The 27,561-nt window shown below is 34.4% G+C and overlaps 1 long non-coding RNA gene across 1 annotated transcript; it reads right to left on the bottom strand.

The window, feature by feature from the left end:
* Positions 1–571: 571 nt before the first annotated feature.
* Positions 572–22,212, bottom strand: LOC114236016 (uncharacterized). The gene is made up of 3 exons (XR_003622094.1): positions 22,087–22,212; positions 15,372–15,447; positions 572–624 (listed from the first exon to the last, which is right to left on the bottom strand). It is a non-coding gene; the product is annotated as an uncharacterized LOC114236016 (long non-coding RNA).
* Positions 22,213–27,561: the final 5,349 nt, after the last annotated feature.

Below are 27,561 nucleotides of genomic sequence, written 5' to 3'. Positions count from 1 at the left end.
CTGAATCAGGGAGACGTCACTTTGATAAAAAAAATACCCAAACTTCAGGGAAGGGGGTTAGGATAAGTAGATCTTTGAAGGACTAAAATAAATACTGAACTATAAGTAGAGCAAGTGGTTCTTTTCTGGGAGAATGAGAAGGAGAATTATCTGGATGGAAAGAAAACAAGGTGTTTCAAAGAAGTATTTTGAGGTAAGTTTACAGCCTGACAGGAATGTATTGGATTGATACCTTTCATCATTTTTATCCCAGTTGACACTTCCATGATGATACCACATCCTCCGCATGTGTTTTTCCTTCTTATCATAACCCTTTTATATAAAGGCTGATGTGTTTATATTATTGTTATGGAAATTCAGATTAGAGACATTTTTCATTTCACTTTGTTAACATGCATGAATTTGAAAATAGCTGTTGTTTAACTGATGATGATAATGTGAACTGATATTAATCAGTAGAGGTTATGGCACTTATATCTGGGTGCTAAGCAGCCTGACACTTGTGAGTTATCTGGCGTGAAACAATTATTGTCTCAGAGGATCTTACCATTGCTGAACATGTACGAGCTCTGCCCAAGGTAAACATACCATAGTGCTATTTATTTATTCCAGCTGATGTTCTGGCTGTTAACATAATAAGAAAAAACATAACTATATACAATCATTTACAACTTTGTTACAGACTTTTTTTCACTTTTTGGAAAAAAATTTTAATCATTTTTAGTTTCCTTAAATACTTACTAATAGACATTTCATTTCTCCACATGAGCTGCAAAACCCAGCATGCGTTCACCTCTCACTGAAGAATACCTAACAAACTCCAGTATCTGCAAAAGTGATTTGCCAAGTTGCCTCCTTATTTTTCTCCAGTCAGCACTTTCCTTAGCTTCTGCATTATTCTGGTTTGTGGAAATGTATCTGATACCTAAACTTTATGATACATGCACCAAAAAGGCTTTGTTTCTCTAATTCATTCTTTTATTTTTTATTTAATTTTTATTTTATATTGGGGTATAGTTGGTTTACAATGTTGTGTTAGTTTCAGGTGTACAGCAAACTGGTTAATTATACATATACCCATTCTTTTTTGGATTCTTTTCCCATATAGGTTATTATAGAATATTGAGTAGTGTTTCCTGTGCTATACAATAGGTCTTTGTTGATTAACTATTTTATATATATTCAATAGTAGTGTGTATATGTTAATACAAACCTCCTAATTTATCCCTGCCTCCCACATTTCCCCGTTGGTAACCAAAAGTTTGTTTTCGAAGTCTGTTTCTGTTTTGTAAATAAGTTCATTTGTATCATCTTTTTAGATTCCACATATAAGTGATATCATATGATATTTGTCCTTGACTGACTGACTTCACTTTGTATGATAATCTCTAGGCCATCCATGTTGCTGCAAATGGCATTATTTTGTTCTTTTTTATGGCTGAGTAAAATCCCCTTGTATATATGTACCAAATTTTCTTTATCCATTCCTCTGTTGATGGACATTTAGGTTGCTTTCATGTCTTGGCTGTTGTAAATAGTGCTGCAATGAACATTACGGTGCATGTATCTTTTTGAATTATGGTTTTCTCTGGATATATGCCAGGAGTGGGATTGCTGGTAGTAATTTTATATGGTAGTTTTATTTTTATTTTTTTAAGGAACTTCCATACTGTTCTCCATAGTGGTTGTATCAATTTACATTCCCACCAACAGTGTAGGAGAGATTTCTTTTCTCCACACCCTCTCCAGCATTTATTGTTTGTAGATTTTTTTTGATGATGTCCATTCTGACTGATGTGTAGTTTTGATTTGTATTTCTCTAATAATTAGTGAGGTTGAGCATCTTTTCATCTGCTTTATGGCCATCTGAATGTCTTCTTTGGAGAAATGTCTCTTTAGGTTTTCTACTCATTTTTGATTGGGTTGTTTGTTTTTGGATATTGAGCTGCATGACCTGTTTGTAAGTTTTGGAGATAAATCCCTTGTTGGTCACATTGTTTGCAAATATTTTCTCCCATTCTGTAGATGGTCTTTTTGTTTTGTTTATGGTTTCCTTTGCTGTGCAAAAGCTTTTAAGTTTAATTAGGGCCCATTTGTTTATTGTTGTTTTTATTTTCGTTACTCTAGGAGGTGGATCAAAAAAGATATTGCTGTGATTTATGTCAGAGAGTGTTCTGCCTATGTTTTCCTCTAAGAGTTTTATAGTATCCAGTCTTACAGTTAGGTCTTTAATCCATTTTGAGCTTATTTTTGTGTATGGTGTTAGGGAGTGTTCTAATTTCATTCTTTTACATGTAGCTGTCCAGTTTTCCCAGCTCCACTTATTGAAGAGACTGTCTTTTCTCCATTGTATATCTTTGCCTCCTTTGTCATAGATTAGTTGACCATAGGTGCATGGGTTTATCTCTGGGCTTTCTATCTTGTTCCATTGATCTATGTTTCTGTTTTTGTGCCAGTACCATATTGTCTGGATTACTGTAGCTTTGTAGTATAGTCTGAAGTCAGGGAGTCTGATTTCTTCAGCTCCGTTTTTTTCCCTCCAGACTGCTTTGGCTATTCGGGGTCTTTTGTGTCTCCATACAAATTTTAAATTTTTTTATTCTAGTTCTTTGAAAAATTCCATTGGTAATTTGATAGAGATTGCATTGAATCTGTATATTTGCTTGGGTAGTATAGTCATTTTCACAATATTGATTCTTCCAATCTAAGAACATGATATATCTTTCCATCTGTTTGTGTCATCTTCGATTTCTTTCATCAGCATCTTATAGTTTTTAGAGTAAAGGTCTTTTGCCTCCTTAAGTAGATTTATTCCTAAGTATTTTATTCTTTTGGATGTGATAGTAAATGAGATTTTTTTCCTTAATTTCTCTTTCTGATCTTTCTTTTTTAGTGTATAGAAATGCAAGAGATTTCCATGTATTAATTTTGTATTCTGCAACTTTACTGAATTCATTGATGAGCTCTAGTAGTTTTCTGGTAGCATCTTTAGGATTTTCTATGTATAGTATCACATCACTGCAAACAGTGACAGTTTTATTTCTTCTTTTCTAATTTGGGTGCCTTTTATTTCTTTTTCTTCTCTGATTGCCATGGCTAGAACTTCCAAAAGTATGTTGAATAAAAGTGGTGAGAGTGGACATCCTTCCCTTGTTCCTGATTCTAGAGGAAATGCTTTCAGCTTTCCACCATTGAGTATGATGTTAGCTGTGGTTTTGTCATATATGGCCTTTATTATGTTGAGGTAAGTTCCTTCTATGGCCACTTTCTGGAGAGTTTTTATCATAAATGGGTGTTGAATTTTGTCAAAAGCTTTCTCTGCATCTATGAGATGATCATATGGATTTTATTCTCCAATCGGTTAATGTGGTGTACTGCACTAGATTGATTTGCAGATATTGAAAAATCCTTGCATCCCTGGGATAAATTCCACTTGATCATGATGTATCATCCTTTTAATATACTGTTGGATTTTGTTTGCTAGTATTTCATTGAGGATTTTTGTGTTTATATTCATCAGTGATATTGGCCTGTATATTTCTTTTTTTGTGCTATCTTTGTCTAGTTTTGATATCAGGGTGATGGTGGCCTCATAGAATGACTTTGGGAGTGTTCCTCCCTCTGCAGTTATTTGAAAGAGTTTCAGAAGTATAGGTGTTAACTCTTCTCTAAATATTTGATAGAATTCACCTGTGAAGCCATCTGGTCCTGGATTTTTGTTTGTTGGAAGATTTTTAAACACAGTTTCAATTTCATTACGTGTGATTGGTCTGTTCATATTTTCTATTTCTTCCTGGTTCAGTCTTGGAAGGTTGTCCATTTCTAGGAATTTGTTCATTTCTTCTAGGTTGTCCATTTTATTGGTATATCATTGTTTGTAGTAGTCTATTATGATCCTTTGTATTTCTGTGGTGTCAGTTGTAACTTCTCCTTTTTCATTTCTAATTTTATTGATTTGAGCCCTTTACCATTTTTTTTGATGAGTCTGGCTAAAGGTTTATGAATTTTGTTTATCTTTTCAAAGAACCAGCTTTTAGTTTCATTGATCTTTTCTACTGTTTTCTTTGTCCCTATTTCATTTACTTCTGCTCTGATCTTTATGATTTCTTTCCTTCTTTGGATTTTGTTTGTTCTTATTTCTCTGGTTGCTTTAGATGTAAGGTTAGGTTGTTTACTTAAGATTTTTTTCTCATGCTTTTAAAAATATATGTTATTAAGTAAACTGATGATTCAACTAAAACAGTGAGTCAGAGTTTTCTGTGCATTAGCATCTCAAAAAGAGCCAACAGCAGTTTTTTGAAAGTTGAAACATTCACAATTTTTGATGTGTGATTTGATAAGAGACATATTGATGTTTTAAAAGTTAATGCAGCTTCCTATGGTGCCAAATTTATGCCAAGGGAGTATCTAATGCACAAGGAGAATCTGACTCAACTATCTCATATTTAAGGTCAGTAGATTAAGCTTTACTGGAATTTTAGGAAGAAAACAAACAAAAAAAATCACATAGGTTGGCAAAGTCATGCTTCCTGATCCCTAAGTGTTTAAATTGGGAACCAGTGACAAAAGTGCACTGTAGGTGGAGAAATGCTGACAGAGAGACAATGTTTCATCATTAAAACAAAGGTTAAATAAAGATTAAGCTCAGAGCAGAAACAAGAGCCCTGGAGACTTTGGGTAGGCAAGATGCCCAGATGTTCTTCCTATCATTTCAGCCTGGCATGTGAGCAAAGGTGTAGAAGGTCAAGTGGGTAGGTGGCTGATTGTTAGAAGATGATGGCAGGGTCATCAGTTATTCTTGTAGTGTCTGAGAATAGAACTGCACTGCTAGCTAGTTAATTAATGATTTCCTCCACATACTTAAAAGTCTTTTGAAATTTTATTCTTAGACTCATCTGATCCCAATAATGATCCTTTAGTCATCCTAACTTTATACAATAATTTTAGCTACCTTCAAAGCAAAACAGTGTAGTTTTCACAAAGAATTACATGAAAAGCTAATTTCATGATTTCATGTGTATATATAATTTGGCAATATGGCTACTATTACATTGTATCTGTACAATGGTCTAAGAATATAATGAATAAGAAATATCCTGAATGGTCTTTTTGTGATCAATGAAGCAAGGATTCTAAGACTTTTCCTTATGAGCAATTCTTACTGTCCCACATATAAGATTACCAAAACATAAAGGTGCAGACATGTCTACTTTCTGGCTTTGTTTCATTCCCTGATGATTTTAGGTTTCCTACTTATCAGAAGAGTCATGGTAGAGTAGGAAATAATATGGGTTCTTAAACGTATGTAATATTTTGTAGTCTGTGTTTTTTCCTGGTTAAGTTACCCTCAGGAACAATCATAAACTTGGTTGATAACCAAATGGGTAATTAGCACTACTTCATTTTCATTTTGGGGTCTCCAAATTCATAAGTTACTTCAAAATATCATGTCAACTCAGAATCTCCAGAAAAAAGAAGTGTCGAAATCCAACATTTCTGGAATCTCACACAAAAATTTTTAATTCAAAATTATCATGGGCTATAGTAAATATAATAGCTACTGCCTCCTCAAGCATACATTTTTATAAATGATGCTTCCCCACCTATGGTTGCTCCTAAGGGGTGGACCTGGCTAACAATTTGAATAGCTGACCTTGCCTCCTCACCTACATATGATATAACCAGTGACATACACCAAACTCAAGTTGATTTAGTCAAATGCTCTTTTGTGAGAACTTTGAACTGGGACATTTAAACAAATGTGTCAGCTGCAAGGGAAGCCCAGTCACAATTCATGCATCATTGGGGTGATAAATGGAGCCATGACAATTCAAAACTATCCTCAAGCTGAGGTTAGACAGTAGTGGAAACTAAAACCTGATCCACATGTTAGAAAAGAGCAAATCTACAGAGATGCTGAGAATAGAGATCGTGGACAGAGGAAACACACAAACATCCCCCATAAACACACAAAGTGAATAAGGGTGGAAGGGAGGGAAGATGGGAGGAGGGGAGAGAGAGAGAAAGAGAAAGAAGGAAGAAAGGGAGAACCTAAAGAATCATAGAAGGATGAGTGACAAAGAGAGTCAGAAACTGAGAATGTAGTTTTAAAGGCAGAGAGAATCTGGAATGTGAGAGAACAGAGGGAAGTAAAAAGAGAGAAAGAGAAAACACATGATGAGTGATATTCCCATTTCACTGAAAAACAGTGGCTTCAATTGTATTCCATGGTATTCCTTGTACTCCTCCTTCTAAGTATCAACCTCTGTTTTAACCTAAGGTTTAACCTCCTGACAAAATCACCCAAACTTCCAGACTTCTGAGACCCCTCTTTCCCTCATTATCAAAACATACAACCCCAATGAGTGCAATGGTGTCAAGAACTTCTATCCCATGAGCCAAGGGGAACCCTGTGAAAATTCCAGTGATTTCAAGATCTTGGAGAGGTTACATTTTTCTCGTGAGCTTTTGCTCCATTTCTGCTAAATTCTTTTTTTTTGGGGGGGGTGGGGGAGGTTGTAAGTATTTATTAACTGCATGAACTCTGTCAATTTAATCTCTGAGTTTCCATTTTTCTTACTTGCAAGGATTGATGTTAAAAAGAAAAATTACATGAAAGTGCCTAGTACTGTGTCTGGTAGTTGGGAGGTAATTTTTGGGGGGGGGGGGAGGGGATTTTTTTTTTTTATTCAAACAGAAAGTCACAAAAATTATAATCATCCTCATCAGTTCACTCAGTCCCATGTAATTAATTTTTTTTTCATCTTGATCTTTTGTTAGCACTTTGATGAATTCATCAGTTTTCCATTAGAGTTCTGAAAATGCTTATTCATTCAGTTCAGCAGTATACTCAGATACCAGAAACCTGTACTTGTCAGAGTTTTTTCCATGAATTCCTTGAAGGTGAAACCATTTTATTTGAACATTTTTACAAAAGCATCAGAGTACACCCAGAACTGTCTGTAAATGACAAAAGACTTAAAAATGACCAAGGTTAAAGATTCGATGAAAGTTCATAGTAATGCAATTGACAAGGAAATTTAGTTATTTCTGAGATATACATTTTAAAGTAATAACTAGAGTTATGACTTATAACATTATACCAGAACATATAAGATTTTTAGAAATTTCATGTAATGACTGAAACATTTATATTAACATATTTCCATACAAATAACGCAAAGAAAGTTTAGTATTAGTTGTTTTTTTGTTTGTTTGTTTGTTTTTTTATACTGCAGGTTCTTATTAGTCATCAATTTTATACACATCAGTGTATACATGTCACTCCCAATCGCCCAATTCAGCACAGCACCATCCCCACCCCACTGAAGTTTTCCCCCCTTGGTGTCCATATGTTTGTTCTCTACATCCGTGTCTCAACTTCTGCCCTGTAAACTGGTTCATCTGTACCATTATTCTAGGTTCCACATACATGGGTTAATATACGATATTTGTTTTTCTCTTTCTGACGTACTTCACTCTGTATGACAGTCTCTAGATCCATCCACGTCTCAACAAATGACTCAGTTTTGTTCCTTTTTAGGGGTGAGTAATATTCCATTTATATATGTACCACTACCTCTTTATCCATTCGTCTATCGATGGGCATTTATGTTGCTTCCATGACCTGGCTATTGTAAATAGTGCTGCAATGAACACTGGGGTGCATGTGTCTTTTTGAATTATGGGTTTCTCTGGGTATATGCCCAGTAGTGAGATTGCTGGATCATAAGGTAATTCTATTTTTAGTTTTTTAAGGAACCTCCATACTGTTCTCCACAGTGGCTGTATCAATTTACATTCCCACCAACAGTGCAAGAGGGTTCCCTTTTCTCCACACCCTCTCCAGCATTTGTTGTTTGTAGATTTTCTGGTGATGCCCATTCTAACTGGTGTGAAGTGATACCTCATTGTAGTTTTGATTTGCATTTCTCTAATAATTAGTAATGTTGAGCAGCTTTTCATGTGCTTCTTGGACATCTGTATGTCTTCTTTGGAGAAATGTCTATTTAGGTCTTCTGCCCATTTTTAGATTGGGTTGTTTGTTTCTTTAATATTGAGCTGCATGAGCTGTTTATATATTTTGGAGATTAATCCTTTGTCCATTGATTCGTTTGCAAATATTTTCTCTCATTCTGAGGGTTGTCTTTTCGTCTTGTTTATGGTTTCCTTTGCTGTGCAAAAGCTTTGAAGTTTCATTAGGTCCCATTTGTTTATTTTTGTTTTTATTTCCATTACTCGAGGAGGTGGATCAAAAAATATCTTGCCGTGATTTATGTCAGAGAGTGTTCTTCCTATGTTTTCCTCTGAGAGTTTTATAGTGTCCACTCTTACATTTAGGTCTTTAATCCATTTTGAGCTTATTTTTGTGTATGGTGTTAGGGAGTGTTCTAATTTCATTCTTTTACATGTAGCTGTCCAGTTTTCCCAGCTCCACTTATTGAAGAGACTGTCTTTTCTCCACTGTATATCTTTGCCTCCTTTGTCATAGATTAGTTGACCATAGGTGCCTGGGTTTATCTCTGGGCTTTCTATCTTGTTCCATTGATCTATGTTTTTGTTTTTGTGCCAGTACCATATTGTCTTGATTACTGTAGCTTTGTAGTATAGTCTGAAGTCAGGGAGTCTGATTTCTCCAGCTCCGTTTTTTTCCCTCCAGACTGCTTTGGCTATTCGGGGTCTTTTGTGTCTCCATACAAATTTTAAGATTCTTTGTTCTAGTTCCGTAAAAAATGCCACTGGTAATTTGATAGGGATTGCACTGAATCTGTAGATTGCTTTGGGTAATATAGTCATTTTCACAATATTGATTCTTCCAATCCAAGAACATGGTATATCTCTGTATCTGTTTGTATCATCTTTAATTTCTTTCATCAGTGTCTTATAGTTTTCTGCATACAGGTCTTTTGTCTCCTTAGGTAGGTTTATTCCTATGTATTTTATTATTTTTGTTGCAATGGTAAATGGGAGTGTTTCCTTAATTTCTCTTTCAGATTTTTCATCATTAGTGTATAGGAATGCAAGAGATTTCTGTGCATTAATTTTGTATCCTGCAACTTTACCAAATTCATTGATTAGCTCTAGTAGTTTTCTGGTGGCATTTTTAGGATTCTCTATGTATAGTATCATGTCATCTGCAAACAGTGACAGTTTTACTTCTTTTCCAATTTGGATTCCTTTTATTTCTTTTTCTTCTCTGATTGCCGTGGCTAGGACCTCCAAAACTATGTTGAATAATAGTGGTGAGAGTGGACATCCTTGTCTCGTTCCTGATCTTAGAGGAAATGCTTTCAGTTTTTCACCATTGAGAATGATGTTTGCTGTGGGTTTGTTGTATATGGCCTTTATTATGTTGAGGTAGGTTCCCTCTATGCCCACTTTCTGGAGAGTTTTTATCGTAAACTGGTGTTGAATTTTGTCAAAAGTTTTTTCTGCATCTATTGAGATGATCATATGGTTTTTCTCCTTCAGTTTGTTAATATGGTATATCACATTGATTGATTTGCATATATTGACAAATCCTTGCTTCCCTGGGATAAATCCCACTTGATCATGGTGTATGATCCTTTTAATGTGTTGTTGGATTCTGTTTGCTAGTATTTTGTTGAGGATTTTTTCATCTATATTCATGAGTGATATTGGTCTGTAATTTTCTTTTTTGGTAGTATCTTTGTCTGGTTTTGGTATCAGGGTGATGGTGGCCTCATAGAATGAGTTTGGGAGTGTTCCTTCCTTTGCAATTTTCTGGAAGAGTTTGAGAAGGATGGGTGTTAGGTCTTCTCTAAATGTTTGATAGATTTCACCTGTGAAGCCATCTGGTCCTGGACTTTTGTTTGTTGGAAGATTTTTAATCACAGTTTCAATTTCATTACTTGTGATTGGTCTGTTCATATTTTCTGTTTCTTCCTGTTTCAGTCTTGGAAGGTTATACCTTTCTAAGAATTTGTCCATTTTTTCCAGGTTGTCCATTTTATTGGCATAGAGTTGCTTGTAGTATTCTCTTAGGATGCTTTGTATTTCTGTGGTGTCTGTTGTAACTTCTCCTTTTTCATTTCTAATTTTATTGATTTGAGTCCTCTCCCTCTTTTTCGTGATGAGTCTGGCTAATGGTTTATTTATTTTGTTTATCTTCTCAAAGAATGAGCTTTTAGTTTTATTGATCTTTGCTATTGTTTTCTTTGTTTCTATTTCATTTATTTCTGATCTGATCTTTATGATTTCTTTCCTTTTGCTAACTTTGGGTTTTGTTTGTTCTTCTTTCTCTAGTTCCTTTAGGTGTAAGGTTAGATTTTTTACTTGAGATTTTTCTTGTTTCTTGAGATAGGCTTGTATAGCTATAAACTTCCCTCTTAGAACTGCTTTTGCTGCATCCCATAGGTTTTGGATTGTCGTGTTTTCATTGTCATTTGTCTCTAGGTATTTTTTGATTTCCTCTTTGATTTCTTCACTGATCTCTTGGTAATTTAGTAACGTATTGTTTAGCCTCCATGTGTTTGTGTTTTTTGCGTTTTTTTCCCTGTAATTCACTTCTAATCTCATAGCGTTGTGGTCAGAAAAGATGATTGATATGATTTCAATTTTCTTAAATTTACTGAGGCTTGATTTGTGACCCAAGATGTGATCTATCCTGGAGAATGTTCCGTGAGCACTTGAGAAGAAAATGTAATCTGCTGTTTTTGGATGGAATGTCTTATAAATATCAATTAAATCTATCTAGTCTATTGTGTCATTTAAATCTTCTGTTTCCTTATTTATTTTCATTTTGGATGATCTGTCCATTGGTGTAAGTGAGGTGTTAAAGTCCCCCACTATTATTGTGTTACTGTCGATTTCCTCTTTTAAAGCTGTTAGCAGTTGCCTTATGTATTGAGGTGCTCCTATGTTGGGTGCATATATATTTATAATTGCTATATCTTCTTCTTGGATTGATCCCTTGATCATTATGTAGTGTCCTACCTTGTCTCTTGTAACATTCTTTATTTTAAATTCTATTTTATGTGGTATGAGTGTTGCTACTCCAGCTTTCTTTTGATTTCCATTTGCATGGAATATCTTTTTCCATCCCCTCACTTTCAGTCTGTATGTGTCCCTAGGTCTGAAGTGGGCCTCTTGTAGACAGCATATAGATGGGTCTTGTTTTTATATCCATTCAGCAAGCTTGTGTCTTTTGGTTGGAGCATTTAATCCATTCACGTTTAAGGTAATTATCGATATGTATGTTCCTATGACCATTTACTTAATTGTTTTGGGTTTGTTTTTGTAGGTCCTTTTCTTCTCTTGTGTTTCCCACTTAGAGAAGTTCCTTTAGCATTTCTTGTAGAGCTGGTTTGGTGGTGCTGAATTCTCTTACCTTTTGCTTGTCTGTAAAGCTTTTGATTTCTCCATCAAATATGAATGAGATCCTTGCTGGGTAGAGTAATCTTGGTTGTAGGTTCTTCCATTTCATCACTTTAAATATGTCATGCCACTCCCTTCTGGCTTGTAGAGTTTCTGCTGAGAAATCAGCTGTTAATCTTATGGGAGTTCCCTTGTATGTTATTTGTCATTTTTCCCTTGATGCTGCTTTCAATAATTTTTCTTTGTCTTTAATTTTTGCCAGTTTGATTACTGTGTGTCTCAGCACGTTTCTCCTTGGGTTTATCCTGTATGGGACACGCTGTACTTATTGGACTTGGGTGGCTATTTCCTTTCCCATGTTAGAGAAGTTTTCGACTGTAATCTCTTCAAGTATTTTCTCTGGTCCTTTCCCTTTTCTCCTTCTGGGACCCCTATAATGCGAATGTTGTTGCGTTTAATGTTGTCCCAGAGGTCTCTTAGGCTGTCTTCATTTCTTTTCATTCTTTTTTCTTTAGTCTGTTCCGCAGCAGTGAATTCCACCATTCTGTCTTCCAGGTCACTTATCCATTCTTCTGCCTCAGTTATTCTGCTATTGATTCCTTCTAGTGTAGTTTTCCTTTCAGTTATTGTATTTTTCATCTCTGTTTGTTTGTTCTTTAATTCTTCTAGGTCTTTGTTAAACATTTCTTGCATCTTCTCGGTCTTTGCTTCCATTCTTTTTCCGAGGTCCTGGATCATCTTCACTATCATTATTCTGAATTCTTTTTCTGAAAGGTTGCCTATCTCCACTTCATTTAGTTGTTCTTCTGGGGTTTTATCTTGTTCCTTCATCTGGTACATAGCCCTCTGCCTTTTCATCTTGTCTATCTTTCTGTGAATGTGGTTTTTGTTCCACAGGCTCCAGGATTGTAGTTCTTCTTGCTTCTGCTGTCTGCCCTCTGGTGGATGAGGCTATCTAAGAGGCTTGATGGGAGGGACTGGTGGTGGGTAGAGCTGACTGTTGCTTTGGTGGGCAGAGCTCAGTAAAACTTTAATCCACTTGACTGTTGATGGGTGGGGCTGGGTTTCCCTCCCTGTTAGCTGTTTGGCCTAAGGCAACCCAACACTGGAGCCTACCTGGGCTCTTTGTTGGGGCTAATGACAGACTCTGGGAAGGCTCATGCCAAGGAGTACTTCCCAGAACTTCTGCTGCCAGTGTCCTTGTCCTCACAGTGAGCCACAGCCACCCCCCGACTCTGCAGAAGACCCTCCAGCACTAGCAGGTAGGTCTGGTTCAGTCTCCCCCGGGATAACTGCTCCTTCCCCTGGGTCCTGATGCACACACTACTTTGTGTGTGCCCTCCAAGAGTGGAGTCTCTGTTTCCCCCAGTGGTGTCGAAGTCCTGCAATCAATTCCCACTAGGCTCCAAAGTCTGATTCTCTAGGAATTTCTCCTCCCGTTGCTGGACCCCCTGGTTTGGAAGACTGACGTGGGGCTCAGAACCTTCACTCCAGTGGGTGGACTTCTGTGGTATAAGTGTTTGCCAGTCTGTGAGTCACCCACCCACCAGTTATGGGATTTGATTTTATTGTGATTGCGCCCCTTCTACCATCTCATTGTGGCTTCTCCTTTGTCTTTGGATGTGGGGTATCTTTTTTGGTGAGTTCCAGTGTCTTCCTGTCGATGATTGTCCAGCAGCTAATTGTGATTCTGGTGTTCTCGCAAGAGGGAGTGAGAGCACGTCCTTCTACTCCGCCATCTTGGTTCCTCCTCCTCTGCTAAATTCTTGATTTTACCTAACCTCTGGCTTCTTCAACCTTTTTTTCAACACATGTTACTACAAGCATGAAATGCGGCTTTTTTTTTTTTTTCAATTTAGCCAAAATAATCTCACGAAAGGTATTACTGTTTAGCATCCATCGTTGACAATTCATAGGAAGTAATTAGAGATTATGGAATAAACCAGTGTAGGCTACATTGTACAAGTGAAAGATCCTGGTCCTACAACAAACAGATTATTCCCTACAGTAATAGGGAATGGCTATTTTCCCTACAGTAATTTTCACTGCTTAGATTTCCTCTTTAACAGCCACACCTGCCAATTTGTCACCATAATTATGAGTTTTCTTTTTCCACTAAGACTACAGGACCCTTCTCCCTCATTTCCCCTAGTCTATGGTTTTTCATTATCTGGCCTATTTCCAGAAAACTTCAATTTTTCCCATTTTATTTTGCAGAACAAGAAATTTGAATAACTGGTACTAAGTGCAACTGAAATTTTCCTTTACTAACATGTCTGTAAGGGCAATTTTTTCACCACCCATTATTTTTTTCTGACCCTTAATTCCTCCAGAGTTTTAATCTCTTTGCTCTGAGTGCTGTCAATCCCAAAGCCCCCTTCAGAGATTTTCCCATGACGACTAGAGGCACAATATAATTATAACTTCAGTTAGCCAGTGTTGAGACCTCAGAATTCCTAAGGAAGGGATATAACTCTTGCTAGAGTCACAAATATAATAATTTGGGGGAATACATCTGTCTGTTTGTCTATCTATCTATCTATCTAGATGGATAGCAGCACAATAATAGAAATACACGTATATTTTCCATTATAGATATTTAGAAAAAATAAAATTGGCTTATTGAGGATATTTACATGAATAGCTGTATAGTTAGTCTAGAGACAGTGGTTCTTATTTTGGTCCTGCATATTGTTACCAATGAGAATGAGCATTGACAGAAAAGTGTCCATAGTATTTTACTTGATCTCAGGCCTGACTTAGTTATGCTTATAAATTCATTAGAGCATCTTGGCCTACATTATTTTATTTGTATCCAAAATGAACAAATCTTTTAATCGCAACCATAAGTAGACTTCATATAGTTATGTCATAATTACTTTATAATTGTATATGTTAGAAATTCTAGGAAAATTATGCTCAAAATTACCAGGACACTTAAGAAAGCACTTATCTTAAAATTGCTTGCTTTATGCAAAAATAGGGGGTGGCTGATCTTTCAAAGTAAATTGGTGTACAGAGGTGGGGCATTGAGTTGAAATCCTTTGAGTCATCTCTCTGTGATGTCAAGAACCTTGTTCATGGCATCTTGAGTCAGCGGATAGTTCCCTTGTTTTTCTTTTTCCTCTAGCTTGCACTTAGTAATATTTGATACATAAAGCTGCAAGCAAGAATATTCGACTTGGCAGAATATGCCATTTGAAAAAAATGTATTTAAACTCAAATGAAAAACTGGTATCAAAATTAACACTAACTGTTGACAGTAATGCCACGTTTTCATTTTCAGACCAACACTTTGTTCTTTGTACTTTCAGGTGCGCATATATTTTATAGTTTCAGTTAATGATTTTTATTTTGCTCACAGCTTCTCAGAATAAACACTTAAATTATCATAGTAAGTGTTCTGCATGGATCCCTTAGATACAGAGATGATTCCAAATCAAAATCTAAATTTTAAGGTTTTGCTTTCACATAAAAATGTTATATAAGATATTTTTATGACCTCACAATCCATTATTAACTTTTATGCTATTTAGCTGACAGTTGTATTGGTCTTGGCAGGCTGGCTGGCTTGTTATCTCTCATCTATCTACTTTGCTTTTCCTCAACTACTTTTCATGATTCTGTTAATCTAACCCCCCAATTCTGAGCATTCCACAGATTTTTTTACTCTTTCTCTGCACCCCTCAACCCACTGAACTCATTTGGTTAAAGGTCTTTTTATCAGGATATGTTTGACTCCATGAACATTTCCAAAAACCACAAATACTCCAAATCACATATTTGTATTTCCCCCCATTAAACAATAAAACACATCTTACACTTAATGAGCCTATAAATAAAAATTAAGATAAAACTTTCAGAGGTTGAAAGATTCTAAATGTACTCAACAGTGGGCATTGTAGAATGACTGTAGTAATATTGACTGTAGTTAATATTAACATTAGTATTAAATGTTGTATCTAAAAACCTGAAAATAAGATAAAAAATATAGAGCAATCAGTAGTTTGAGTGAGTGTCGTAATAAAACTTACCAGCCATAGAACACAGGTGATTTCACCCAGGTGCCATAGTCTTCCTTCACTTGACTTTCTGGCTCTTCAGAAGTACCTGTAAGGGATGATTTATGCATATCATAGGTTCTTTCTTAAGGCACAATGACTGGTAGTTGTCTTTTACAAATATAATAGTCTCTACAAAATTACCATGTAGAGATCCAAGGCCAATATTATTTCATGCATGTTCCATTTAATTAGTAGATTGTAACTTATGAAAATGTCATTTGCCAAATTAAATTATGACATTCCCTCCCCTCCTTGTATTAATATATGTTCGAGGAACTATTATATTCCATAAGACTATTTTCATTGATTTGAACATTTATTCCAGCCAATAATCCTTTTCACCTATGGGCATGCTTAGATTTGTTGGAAATAATTTTGTGACACATAGTCAGTTAATGCCATTTCCCTTATATTTTAGTTTATTGGAAGAAATATCTTTTGTAACATATGCAAATCAACATTTACTCAAAGTTATGTTCACTTCAGTGGCCTCATCTCTGCCTGAAACTTCATGAAGGTGTCTAAGATTTGTATTTTTTTCCAAAGTCAGTCATATTGATTCAAGTTTCCATGTGTGCATATACTCTTACATGATTAACGCTTTTTCAGCCTTTACTAAACTCTCATCTGTGACTCTGTGAGTAATTTTTACACTTGGTAGGTCACTTTATAATTTTCATTATTTTAAAATAATAGCATATTCTCTACTTATCAAGTCATCATTGTAGAAATACTTTAGATACACTAAGGACATTCCACCTTCAATGCATATAAAACCATTATCTGGCTAAGAACCAATATTTTCTTAGCAATATTTCCTACTCTTATATCGTGATAGGTGATTTTTTTTTGTTATTATTTTTTACTTTATCTCTTGGACTGTCTGCCAGAGAGAAATAAATACCATTTTTATCCATTTACAAGAGGCTCTGTTTAGTAATAACAGGGTAAAGAATAACAAAACTATGTTGAGATATGAATTCTGTGCCCTAGAATAGTTTTATTTACAAGGAGAGTATTGTGGCTCACTTCTTTACCATGCATTCTTGCTGTAGGAACTATTGGCCTTGCAACTAAATGTAATTTCAAAAATTATGTCATATATTTATGCTATTTTTATTGAATAGTTAACATGAATACAAAAACATGCCCTATTTCTAGCATTTACCTAGCATTTAATTTCTAATTCTATATTTGAACACACACACACACACACACACACACACACACACAAACACAGAAAGTCACCACTTAAGAACAGTTTACTTATTGCTAATTTATCACAACAATATGAACTTCTCAATCTCATTCTACAAATATGGGCTACCTTTGAGAATCATAATTTTTAGAAATTTTAGAAGTCTCACTGATATCTCAGTCATTTATGCTTCAGGATATTAAGTATTCATTTTCTTTTTTTTAATTTTAAAAAAAAATTATTTTATTTATTTATTTATTTTTGGCAGCATTGGGTCTTGATTGCTGCACATTGTGGCGAGCAGGGGCTACTCTTCGTTGAGGTACGCGGGCTTCTCATTGTGGTGGCTTGTCTTGTTGCAGAGCACAGGCTCTAGGGCACATAGGCTTCAGTAATTGTGGCTCATGGGCTCAGTAGTTGTGGCTCGTGGGCTCTAGAGCACAGGCTCAGTATTTGTGGTACACGGGCTTAGTTGCTCCATGGCATGTGGGATCTTCCTGGACCAGAGCTTGAACCCGTGTCCCCTGCATTGGCAGGTGGATTCTTAACCACTGCACCACCAGGGAATCCCCTGATTTCCTTTTAAACATTATGATTCATTAGTCACTAATTTCTGTTGATTTTTACTTTAAAATAATTCTAAAATCATCTCTATTTTCAATGTGATCTCTATAACCCTGTTTGTTATTAAGTTTACTCAGTTTGATTTTTGGAAATCTGTGTTTGTGTGATTTATATTATACCAAAATTAAATTTTCAAAGAAATTTTTAATATATACTTTGCAATAGATTAACAAAGATTTAAGTATTTTCTCTGCACATAATATTAATGAAACTTCTTTTAAGCTATACACATCAATAATAAATTATATTTTTAGGTATTTGTATTGTTGTTTCCTAATTTAAAAAGAAGAGAGAGATCTGAACTAATATTGTGTTATAAAACAGCTTGGAATAAAAATCTGTTAAAAAATTCAGACAGAGTTTTCTCAAGGCTCCCCGCTAGCGGTAGAATGAACTCCTTGTAATTGGGCAAATGTCAATGAGGTAGGAAAGTGAAGCAAACTTTAAATCTGCACAATAGTTATGATTTCACATGCATATCAAACTGTAGCATTGATTTGATTCTCAAGGGATATTGCAGAACCGCATATGTTGTATTTCTCAGTAATCTAAGCAGGCCTAATTGGTTAAAGAACTTGTCCTACAGAGAGAAAAGGGGAGAACTGAAACAAATCAACGTGAAAGCCACAAATCAACGTGAAAGCCTTTCTTTTTTTTTTTTTTTTCCATAAGGAAACTAAACACTCCTTAAAATGCAAGAAACTCAATAAATCAAGTTGAAGGTAAAAGAAAATATTGGACTACCTAATGAGATAACTTCTCAGAATGCTCCAATACTGGTTAAATTAAAAAAAAAGAAAAAAAGAGTACCCTGAAGGTCCAAAGTCTTTTTTCTCTTTTGTTATAAAGCAGGCTCCACAGTCTACTCTCGACAGCAAACCTTCCATCAAGAAGAGGTCTTCAGACTTTTTATTAATTCTTCCTGTAAAATATTTTTTAGATCTTCAACATAGCCTATAAATAGTCTAGACCTTTTCCACAAAATACTGTAGAAAGTTTTAAATGCTGGTACCTCTGTTCCATTCTGTATCTATTCCTATTATCATGAGCTTCTCTTTTCTCCACTACTCTTCTGTTCAATTCTTGGGAAGTTTGATATTTCCCTTTAGAAGATTAGTATCTGATATGTGAAAATACTAATAATGTAATAAGAATTAGAGTAATAATGTATAGTTTAACAACTTCCTTAACAAGGAAAAGTCAGAGTTGAAGGTTTAAAATATTTAAGTAAATATTAAATCCTTTACATGTTGTCTATCACTGAAATAAAATTATGTAAAAATAAGACTGGATTTAACATAATATTTGCTATATATGTTGTAATTAATTATAATTATAGAGGTAATTTACCATTAGTCACCTAGAGATGACTCTGTAGGTTAAAAGATGCTTTCGTTCTCTAACATGTGGGAATGACAAATCATGTCTATATTCCTTTTCTGAAAGAACTGTACCTTCCCTTTAAAACCAACATGTAATATGATCTACTATTATTAATATTTTTGATATATATTTATACCAAATCATTCAAGACTTATTTGAAGTCTGTATTCAGACTTTGCTTATATATCTTTTAAGAGTGTAATCCTTAAGGCAAAAATTATATTAGTTACTCCCATTATAAGACTCAGCAATCCACTCCTAGGTTTTTAGCCAAAAGAAATAAAAACATGTCCACATAAAGACATGTACACAAATATTAGCAGCTATATATTTTTATAACAGTCCAATACTGGAATCAACTGAAATCTTCATCAAATGATGAAAGTTTTACCACAAATCAAATCTGTAGAAATCCATGGGTTGCACATTAGCATTATCACCTGTCTTATTTTCTTCATAGCACTTATCACTCTCTGAAATTAACTTATTTTGTAATTTTCTGAGTTTCCTGGGAGAATGTTGGCTCCTTAGAATTTATACCTTGTTGCATTTTTATTTATCAAGTGCCTAGAACAGTACTTGGCACATAGTAGTTTTGCAAAAATTATTTTTTTAAGTGTATGTACAAATGCTTCATAGTTATAATTTTGTTTGATGATTATTTTGTTGTTTTTCTTGTAATGGAATAGAATTGTGTTCTAAGCAGCTACATTTCTTGGAAAGGATATTTTTTCAATTATTTTCAGGTGAATTAACCTCAAGATAGATTCAATGCCTTAACAAAGCTTCATTATGAGATTTGCTAAAAGTTGACTCTTCTAAACATTACCTTCATTAATATTCTCTTCTCATTTTTCCACCCATTATTATATTAGTAACTGCCAAAAGCTAAGGTTTTTAAGAAAACAATGTTCTGTTCAAGGCTGAATATATAATGAAAAAAGTATAATAAATGTAGCAAATTATATGGCAAGAAATCGGTTTCTTGACAGGAATTAGCTATAGCTTAAATACATGTTTTTGATCACTATATGTATTAAAATCACAGCATTTATAAATATAATGATATTTACAAATGGGGGCTATAAAAATGAACTATGCATTTTGTGGCTAACTTCGTCTATATGCAATTTGGAAATTATAATTTTTTTTTATCTTAAAATGTCAATTGACAAAATTTTGAGTTCAAAAAAATATAAAAGGTGTTCTAGTAAATTTAAATAACATACTAGATAAAAGTTAATTAGCAGGTTGATTTCATAATTTTATTGATATAATACCTCATTATGTAAACCCACAGTGGTGTATGGAATTTTATTTTGAAATTTCAGTTTAATCTTCTGTCAACAATACCCATAAACATGTAAACTTTATGATAGAGGCTAATACATGCTTTAAAATTTCTTTAAGAAATAAATATACCTAACAGCCTGTATGCTAATATTATGTTTTTCCTGTTGTCTTTATCCTTCTTCATGGGTAATTCAGAAAAGGATGCAATTTTGACAACTATAGTGCTACCTTAGACAAATACTTTCTATTTTACATGAATTTAAATAATATATTTTTGTAATTCTCTCATACTTTCTGTAAAAATACCCAGGTTTTCACAAGATAAAAGAACTGAATGATGGTACAGTTTTATATTTTGTCTTGCAATCTTTTTTAATTTCTGTACATTCCTCTTTTAGAATTAGAATGATTACATCATTGTTATTGTTTGTTTAGAGTTAAGTCCAACAGATTCTTGGAAAACTGTTCCATTTCTAATATACTGCTTTTCTATTTCCTAGTGGAGTGAATGATGTCATTTTTTTGTAAAACAGTGCAATGGTCTCATATAATAACTAGTCAGTGAGAAAACATAACAATGTGTTAATTATCCTCACAATATTTTACTGAAGATTGCTTAAGAAATTCTCACCACTATAAAAGTTTAGCTTTAAAAATCCATTTATTATGTATAGTTATTAATAAGTTATAGAAAATATTATCAATTCAATATGTCCTTTCAAAATCCAAGTCTTATAGCACAACTGATTTTTTTTTTTAGTTAATTAATTAATTAATTTATTTATTTTTGGCTGTGTTGGGTCTTTGTTTCTGTGCGAGGGCTTTTTCTAGTTGCGGCAAACGGGGGCCACTCTTCATCGCGGTGCACGGGCCTCTCACTATAATGGCCTCTCTTCTTGCGGAGCACAGGCTCCAGACGCGCAGGCTCAGTAGCTGTGGCTCACCGGCCTAGTTGCTCCGCGGCATGTGGGATCTTCCCAGACCAGGGCTCGAACCCGTGTCCCCTGTATTAGCAGGCAGATTCTCAACCACTGCGCCACCAGGGAAGCCCAGCACAATTGATTTTTAACATACATCATTATCTATAGTCAGTTAAAAAAAAACCCTTTGTTGTTCAATTCTTCTGTTATCTACCAAAGGTATTTTCCTCTATCAAAATCAGTTCCTCTCCACAACAAGAGAGGCCGCGATAGTGAGAGGTCCGCGATGAAGAGTGGCCCCCGCTTGCCACAACTAGAGAAAGCCCTCGCACAGAAACGAAGACCCAACACAGCCAAAAATAAAAAATAAAATAAAAAACAAAGTCCTGTAGAATTAAAAAAAAACAAAACAAAACAGTTCCTCTTTCCTATAATTCTATTCTAGGTCCAGACATTATTTTCACAATTCTGTATGAACTGAATTCCCTAATATATGTTTAAATTTAAGCTTTTCAAAATATATTTTAGGAATTCATGTATAGCTTTGTTTCTCAAATGTGATTTAGAACGACCTCAGGGACATTTGAAAAACACTGATTCTGAGGCACTTTCCCAGATCAATTAAATCACAGTCTGGTAGTGTGTCTCAGGCATTAGTAGTTTTTAAACTCCTCAGGTAGTTTTAATGTGATCCCAGTCCTGATAATCACTAACACCAAACCGTATTAACCAATATTAACATGCATTGGGAAAACATAGATGTCTTGATAAAAATGCAGATTTTGATTCAGTAGGTCTAGGGTTGGGTGTGAGAGTTTGTATTTTCTAATCAGTTCCCGTGTGATGATGTTGCTGCTGTTCCAGGAACCATACTTCCTGTAGCAAGGAAACAGGATAGAGATGGTTGCTGAGAAAGAGGGTAGCTCCTAATCTCTATGTAATCAGGAAAAAAAAGGAAGAAGAAAAAAGCAAGGAAAAGGAAGCAGGAGCTAGCAGAGACAGGAACAAGCTTTAAAGAAAATTGATCAGTGTTAGTATTTGAATTTACCAACTTTATTTAATGAATGTCTACTAGATATGGAGATTAATTGTTACCCTAATTAGCCTTCACTATATTTTTAAATGTGTACAATAAGGCTCTTGAAAAATAGATTCTGTTTTAAAGGACTTTTGCTCACATCCATTACATACATTGGTTTCTTTCTAGAAAAGCATAAAAAATAAACAAAGAGCAAAGAAGGCTTTGTTTACCTTTACACTGATTTACCTGGTTGTTTGTAGTCACTGCTTTCTCAGCCCAGCTTTTCTCTAGTGTCACAGTGGAGCCTTCTCCATCAGGGCAGCTGGTGGGTACTGCTTGTATAGCTCCCAAGAGAATGAAGCAGGTGAGGAGGCTGAATAGTGAACGATTAGCTGGCAAGAGGAGCAGGCAGTTCTTGGCTCAGACGCAGAAATTATTTTAACGTAGGCACTTCTTCCGTCAACATGCTTTGGTGGAAATGGTTACCACCTGTCCCTATTCCCAGGGGCTAATTTTCCTGCTGCCTAGTCAGCTTATAGTTCAAGAGGCTGTTAATGTTTGCAAAACTAAGAATCAGGAGGCATGCCCTTGCTGCCCAGATGGTGGCTTCTGTACATCAGGTACAGGACATTTAGATGGGCAGAGTCCTGTACTTAGCATTCACTGCACCATATACTTTTGCTGCTGATACTGTTTGGTGATAGCTACCTGGACATGATCAGTGCACCCATAAACACCTGAAAAGGTTTGTACATAGAAATGTCAAGTTGGATTTAGTTTCAAATAGAATAGCACATTACTCTTCAGGAAAAACAACAACCATTTCCTATGATAAAAAGTGGAATTGGTAAAGTGTGTGAAAATAAAATATCAAAATTATAATAAAAAGTTACACAATTTTTTCCTTACTTCATATTATTGTTTTATATATATGTCCCTATACTTATATAGTTACATGGATGTATTATATAATTCTGTTATATACATAAAATTATATTTATACTTGTGAATTTATATTTACATATTTATATTATATAAGAGATATACTATGCTATATCATTATTTTACAATATCTATGTTGTCTAACTGGCACAAATTTTTCTGTTATAGTTTTACCAATATTCATTGTATTGAACTTATGAATAAATAATTCACCTGCTTTACCTATATTTAAGACAGAATTATTTACAACTATCGAAGAGGAGGTATTTAGGACAAGAAGACAGATTAGTTAGTGCAAATGTATACAAGAGAAGATCACGGCCTTAACAAACATCTTAGCTCTGAGCTAAAGAAGAAGAATCAGTTATAGATATTTCAAAGAAAAACATTGAAATATGTAAGTATTAAAGGTCTCAAGAAAGAGACTTTGTCCCAAGAGACTTTGGTCGTTATTACCTAGAGCCCTAACTCACCCTGTGGCCCCAGTGTATTCTTCTGGACCTGGTAAAGTATTTCTAAGTAGAAGGAAACAAAGTTAATGTTTCTAGCAGGACTCAGATATGTAAGCTTTTCCATTATGAGTTACCTGCTTTTTGGCACTCACTTTATTCATGTGTACACAAAAGGGCAAGGTCCTGCCATTAGCTGTCCTGAACTTGAGACAAAGTAGAGAAGACAATTATTGAGGATCTGGAGACTTTGCCAGAAACTGATGGCACCAACAATGTGCTTAACAGTTGGAAAACACAAAACAATTCTCTTAGTGTTGCCCCAAAATATCCATTGCAATAATAGAAACAAAGTAAGGTCAAACTCACCTTGGATCATGTGATTTTTAACAGCAGTAAAACGTGTTCACTATAGCTTCCTCCATTTCTTTTCAGCTGTTCCTAGCTAAGGAGAGCTAAACAAATAGTCAAATAAGATAACACAATTATATGATTCAACAGATTTTTTATCCTGGTCTTAAGGCAGAACTTCAGGATTATGAATGGAAATTTAAAAGGAGGAGGATAGGAAAAGAGAAGGAGAAAGAAAACCAAGAGACACAACAGAATGGAAATTAAAAGTGAATATAGAGGGAAAATGCTGAGAAAGGAGAATTTTTTTCTTAATTTATTTCCAAAATGCTTCATGAGGTTAAGAAACATTGTATAACTTGAGTTACACTTAAAGTTATACTTTTGGAAACTTGCAGATGTTCTGGTTCGATAAGTTTTCTCATCAGTGATTAGACTGTAAGAAAATTCATAGGAAATCCAGTTTTAGATCAGATATGTGAGAAGGTATGAAAATTTGTGAGCTTGGTGCTTAGTGCAGAGTAAAATCTTGGCATATCCCAATAATAACAGAACCTGAGTTACACTCATAAATTCACCATCAACCTAAACATTGAACTTTACTTTCCAAAAGAGAACTGGTTAGAAACATAAAAGGTATATATTTGACATGGGCAGATGGAATATTTTACCAAATATTTATAGCATGATTTGGTGGTTTTGTTGTTCAAAAACATATTATCATTATATAGAAAACATGTGAGATGTTAGTATAAAAATAATCTTCAGTTAAGAACTACATTGTATACTTTGTATCATACTAGAGATTTTAAAGCACTTGAAATTTTAACTATCTTCTATATTAAGGTCTCCACTGTGACTTTTCATTGATATTTAACACTTATAGCAGATTGAGTAAGGAATAGAAAATCATCCAAATTCTTACAGCAATTACTTAAATTGTAAAACAACATAATAATTATTTTAAGAGGCAATATTGCTAAAAGTATTTTGATATGATTAATTTACAGGTTAATATATTCACCCATTTTAAATTTACATGTTTTTCAGGTGAATGGAGGTTAATCTTTTCTAGAATCAAAATTAATTGCTCTGTATAGCACAGAGAGCAAACAAATATATGGTCTATTTTAAAATCAGCCACTGTGAAATTCTGGTGGAGCCAGAATTTTATACGAAATTTTATATGAAAACTTGAAACCAATGTGCTACTGAAAATACCATTCTACTTGGAAAGGTACAGTTTTAGAGTTAGAGAAGCTATGGAAATGGCTTTGGTGGAGTGTTCAGACAAGATTGGAACGATAATGAAGTGTTGGATAATTAAACAGAAATGTGTTAAAAATAGTCAGTTGAAAAATTACTACTTAACAGCCACATTAAACAACAGCTATATTTATTTAGCTCTCCACAGATCCCCCAAAGAGACCGTTTTATGATGATCAAGTTAAGTTTTATGGCAATCAAGAAATTCATCTGTTTCTCAAGGATTTCCATTATTTTAACTCTAGCTCTTAACTCCCCTTGCATTCTTTAAAGTCTCTGCTTATATTATCTTCATCTATGCCTGAATATAGTTACATGTAAATCTGAAATTTATAACACTTATGTTTTCTAGAATATTTATATCTACTTTGCCATGAAGCTTTCTTTTTCTAATATTTCTAGATAGCATTCAATTCTAAAACAAGATGCATTTGGTCATTGTAAAATGGAAACCTCTGATGGTCAACAAGACTACAATTTTTTTTTTTCTAATTTTTATTGGGTATAGTTGACTTACAATGTTGTTAGTTTCAGGTATATGGCAAGTGAATCAGATATATATATATATATATATATATATATATATATATATATATATATATATATATATATATATATATCCATTCTTTTTAGATTCTTTTCCCATATAGAATATTATAGAATATTGAGTAGAGTTCCCTGTACTATAAAGTAGGTCCTTTTAGTTATTTATTTTATATATAGTAGTGTGTATATGTTAATCCCAGTCTTGTAATTTGTCACTTCCCTCCCTGTTTCCCCATTGGTAACCATAAGTTTGACTTTGGTATCTGTGAGTCAGTTTCTGTTTTGTAAGTAAGTTCATATGTATCATTTTTTATTAGATTCCACATGTAAGTGAGATGATATGACATTTGTCTTTGTCTGACTTACTTCACTTAGTATGATAATTTCTAGGTCCGTCCGTGTTGCTGCAAACAGCATTAGTTCATTCTTTTTTATGGCTGAGTAAAATTCCATTGTACATATGTACCAAATCATTATCCATTCTTCTGTTGATGGACATTTAAGTTGCTTCCATGTCTTGGCTATTGTAAATAGTGCTGCAGTGAACACTGGGGTGCATGTATCTTTTCGAATTATGGTTTTCTCCAGATGTATGCCAGGAGTGGGATTGCTGGATCATATGGTAGTTCTATTTTTAGTTTTTTAAGGAACCTCTATACTGTTCTTCATAGTGGCCGTATCAATTTACATTCCCACCAACAGTGCAATAGGGTTCCCTTTTCTCCACACCCTCTCCAGCATTTATTATTTGTAGATTTTTTGATGATGGCCATTCTGACTGGTGTGAAGTGATACCTCATTGTAGTTTTGATTTGCATTTCTCTAATAATTAGTGATGTTGAACATCTTTTCATGTACTTTTTGACCATCTGTATGTCTTCTTTGGAGAAATGTCTATTTAGATCTTCCACCCATCTTGATAGTGTTGTTTGTTTTTTGGATATTGAGCTGCATTAGCTGTTTGTATATTTTGGAGATTAATCCCTTGTCAGTTGCATTGTTTGCAAATATTTTCTCCCATTCTGTGGGTTGTCTTTTTGTTTTGTTTATGATTTCCTTTGCTGTGTAAAAGCTTTTAAGTTTAATTAGGTCCCATTTGTTTATTTTTGTTTTTATTTTCATTACTCTAGGAGGTGGATCCAAAAAAATATTGCTGTGATTTATGTCAGAGAGTGTTCTGCCTATATTTACCACTAACAGTTTTAAAGTATGCGTCCTTACATTTAGGTCTTTAATTCATTTTGAGTTTATTTTTGTGTATGGTGTTAGAGAATGTTCTAATTTTATTCTTTTACATGTAGCCATCCAGTTTTCCCAGCACCATTTATTGAAGAGACTGTCCATTGTATATTCTTGTCTCCTTTGTCATAGATTAATTAACCATAGATGTGTGGATTTATCTCTGGCCTTTCTATCTTGTTCCATTGATCTATATTTCTGTTTTGATTCCTGTGCCATACTGTTTTGATGACTGTAGCTTTGTAGTATAGTCTGAAGTCAGGACACCTGATTCCTCCAACTCCATTTTTCTTTTTAAAGATTGCTTTGGCTATTTGGGGTTCTTTGTGTTTCCATACAAATTGTAAAATTTTTTGTTCTTGTTCTGTGAAAAATGCTATTGGTAATTTGATAGTGGTTGCATTGAATCTGTAGATTGCTTTGGGTAGCATAGTCATTTTGACCATATTGGTGCTTCCAGTCCAAGAACATGGTATATCTCTCCATCTGCTTGTGTTGTCTTTGATTTCTTTCATCAGCATCTTATAGTTTTCTAAGTACAGGTCTTTTGCCTCCTTCGGTAGGTTTATTCCTAGGTATTTTTCTTTTTGTTGGCAGTGGTAAATGGGATTGTTTCCTTAATTTCTCGCTCTGATCTTTCATTGTTAGTGTATAGGAATGCAAGAGATTTCTGTGTATTCATTTTGTATCCTGTAACTTTACCAAATTCATTGATGAGATCTAGCAGTTTTCTGATAGCATCTTTAAGATTTTCTATTTATAGTATCATGTCATCTGCAAACAGTGACAGTTTTACTTCTTTTTTTCCAATTTGGATTCCTTTTATTTCTTTTTCCACTCTCACCATTTTTTTCAACATAGTTTTGGAAATCCTAGCCATGGCAGTCAGAGAAGAAAAAGAAATAAAAACAATTCAAATTGGAAAAGA

This window comes from Balaenoptera acutorostrata, chromosome 3 (genome assembly GCF_949987535.1).
Source record: "Balaenoptera acutorostrata chromosome 3, mBalAcu1.1, whole genome shotgun sequence".
Lineage (NCBI taxonomy): Eukaryota > Metazoa > Chordata > Mammalia > Artiodactyla > Balaenopteridae > Balaenoptera > Balaenoptera acutorostrata.
The sequence above is the reverse complement of the archived record's forward strand: the minus strand, read 5'-3'. Positions and strand labels throughout refer to the sequence as shown.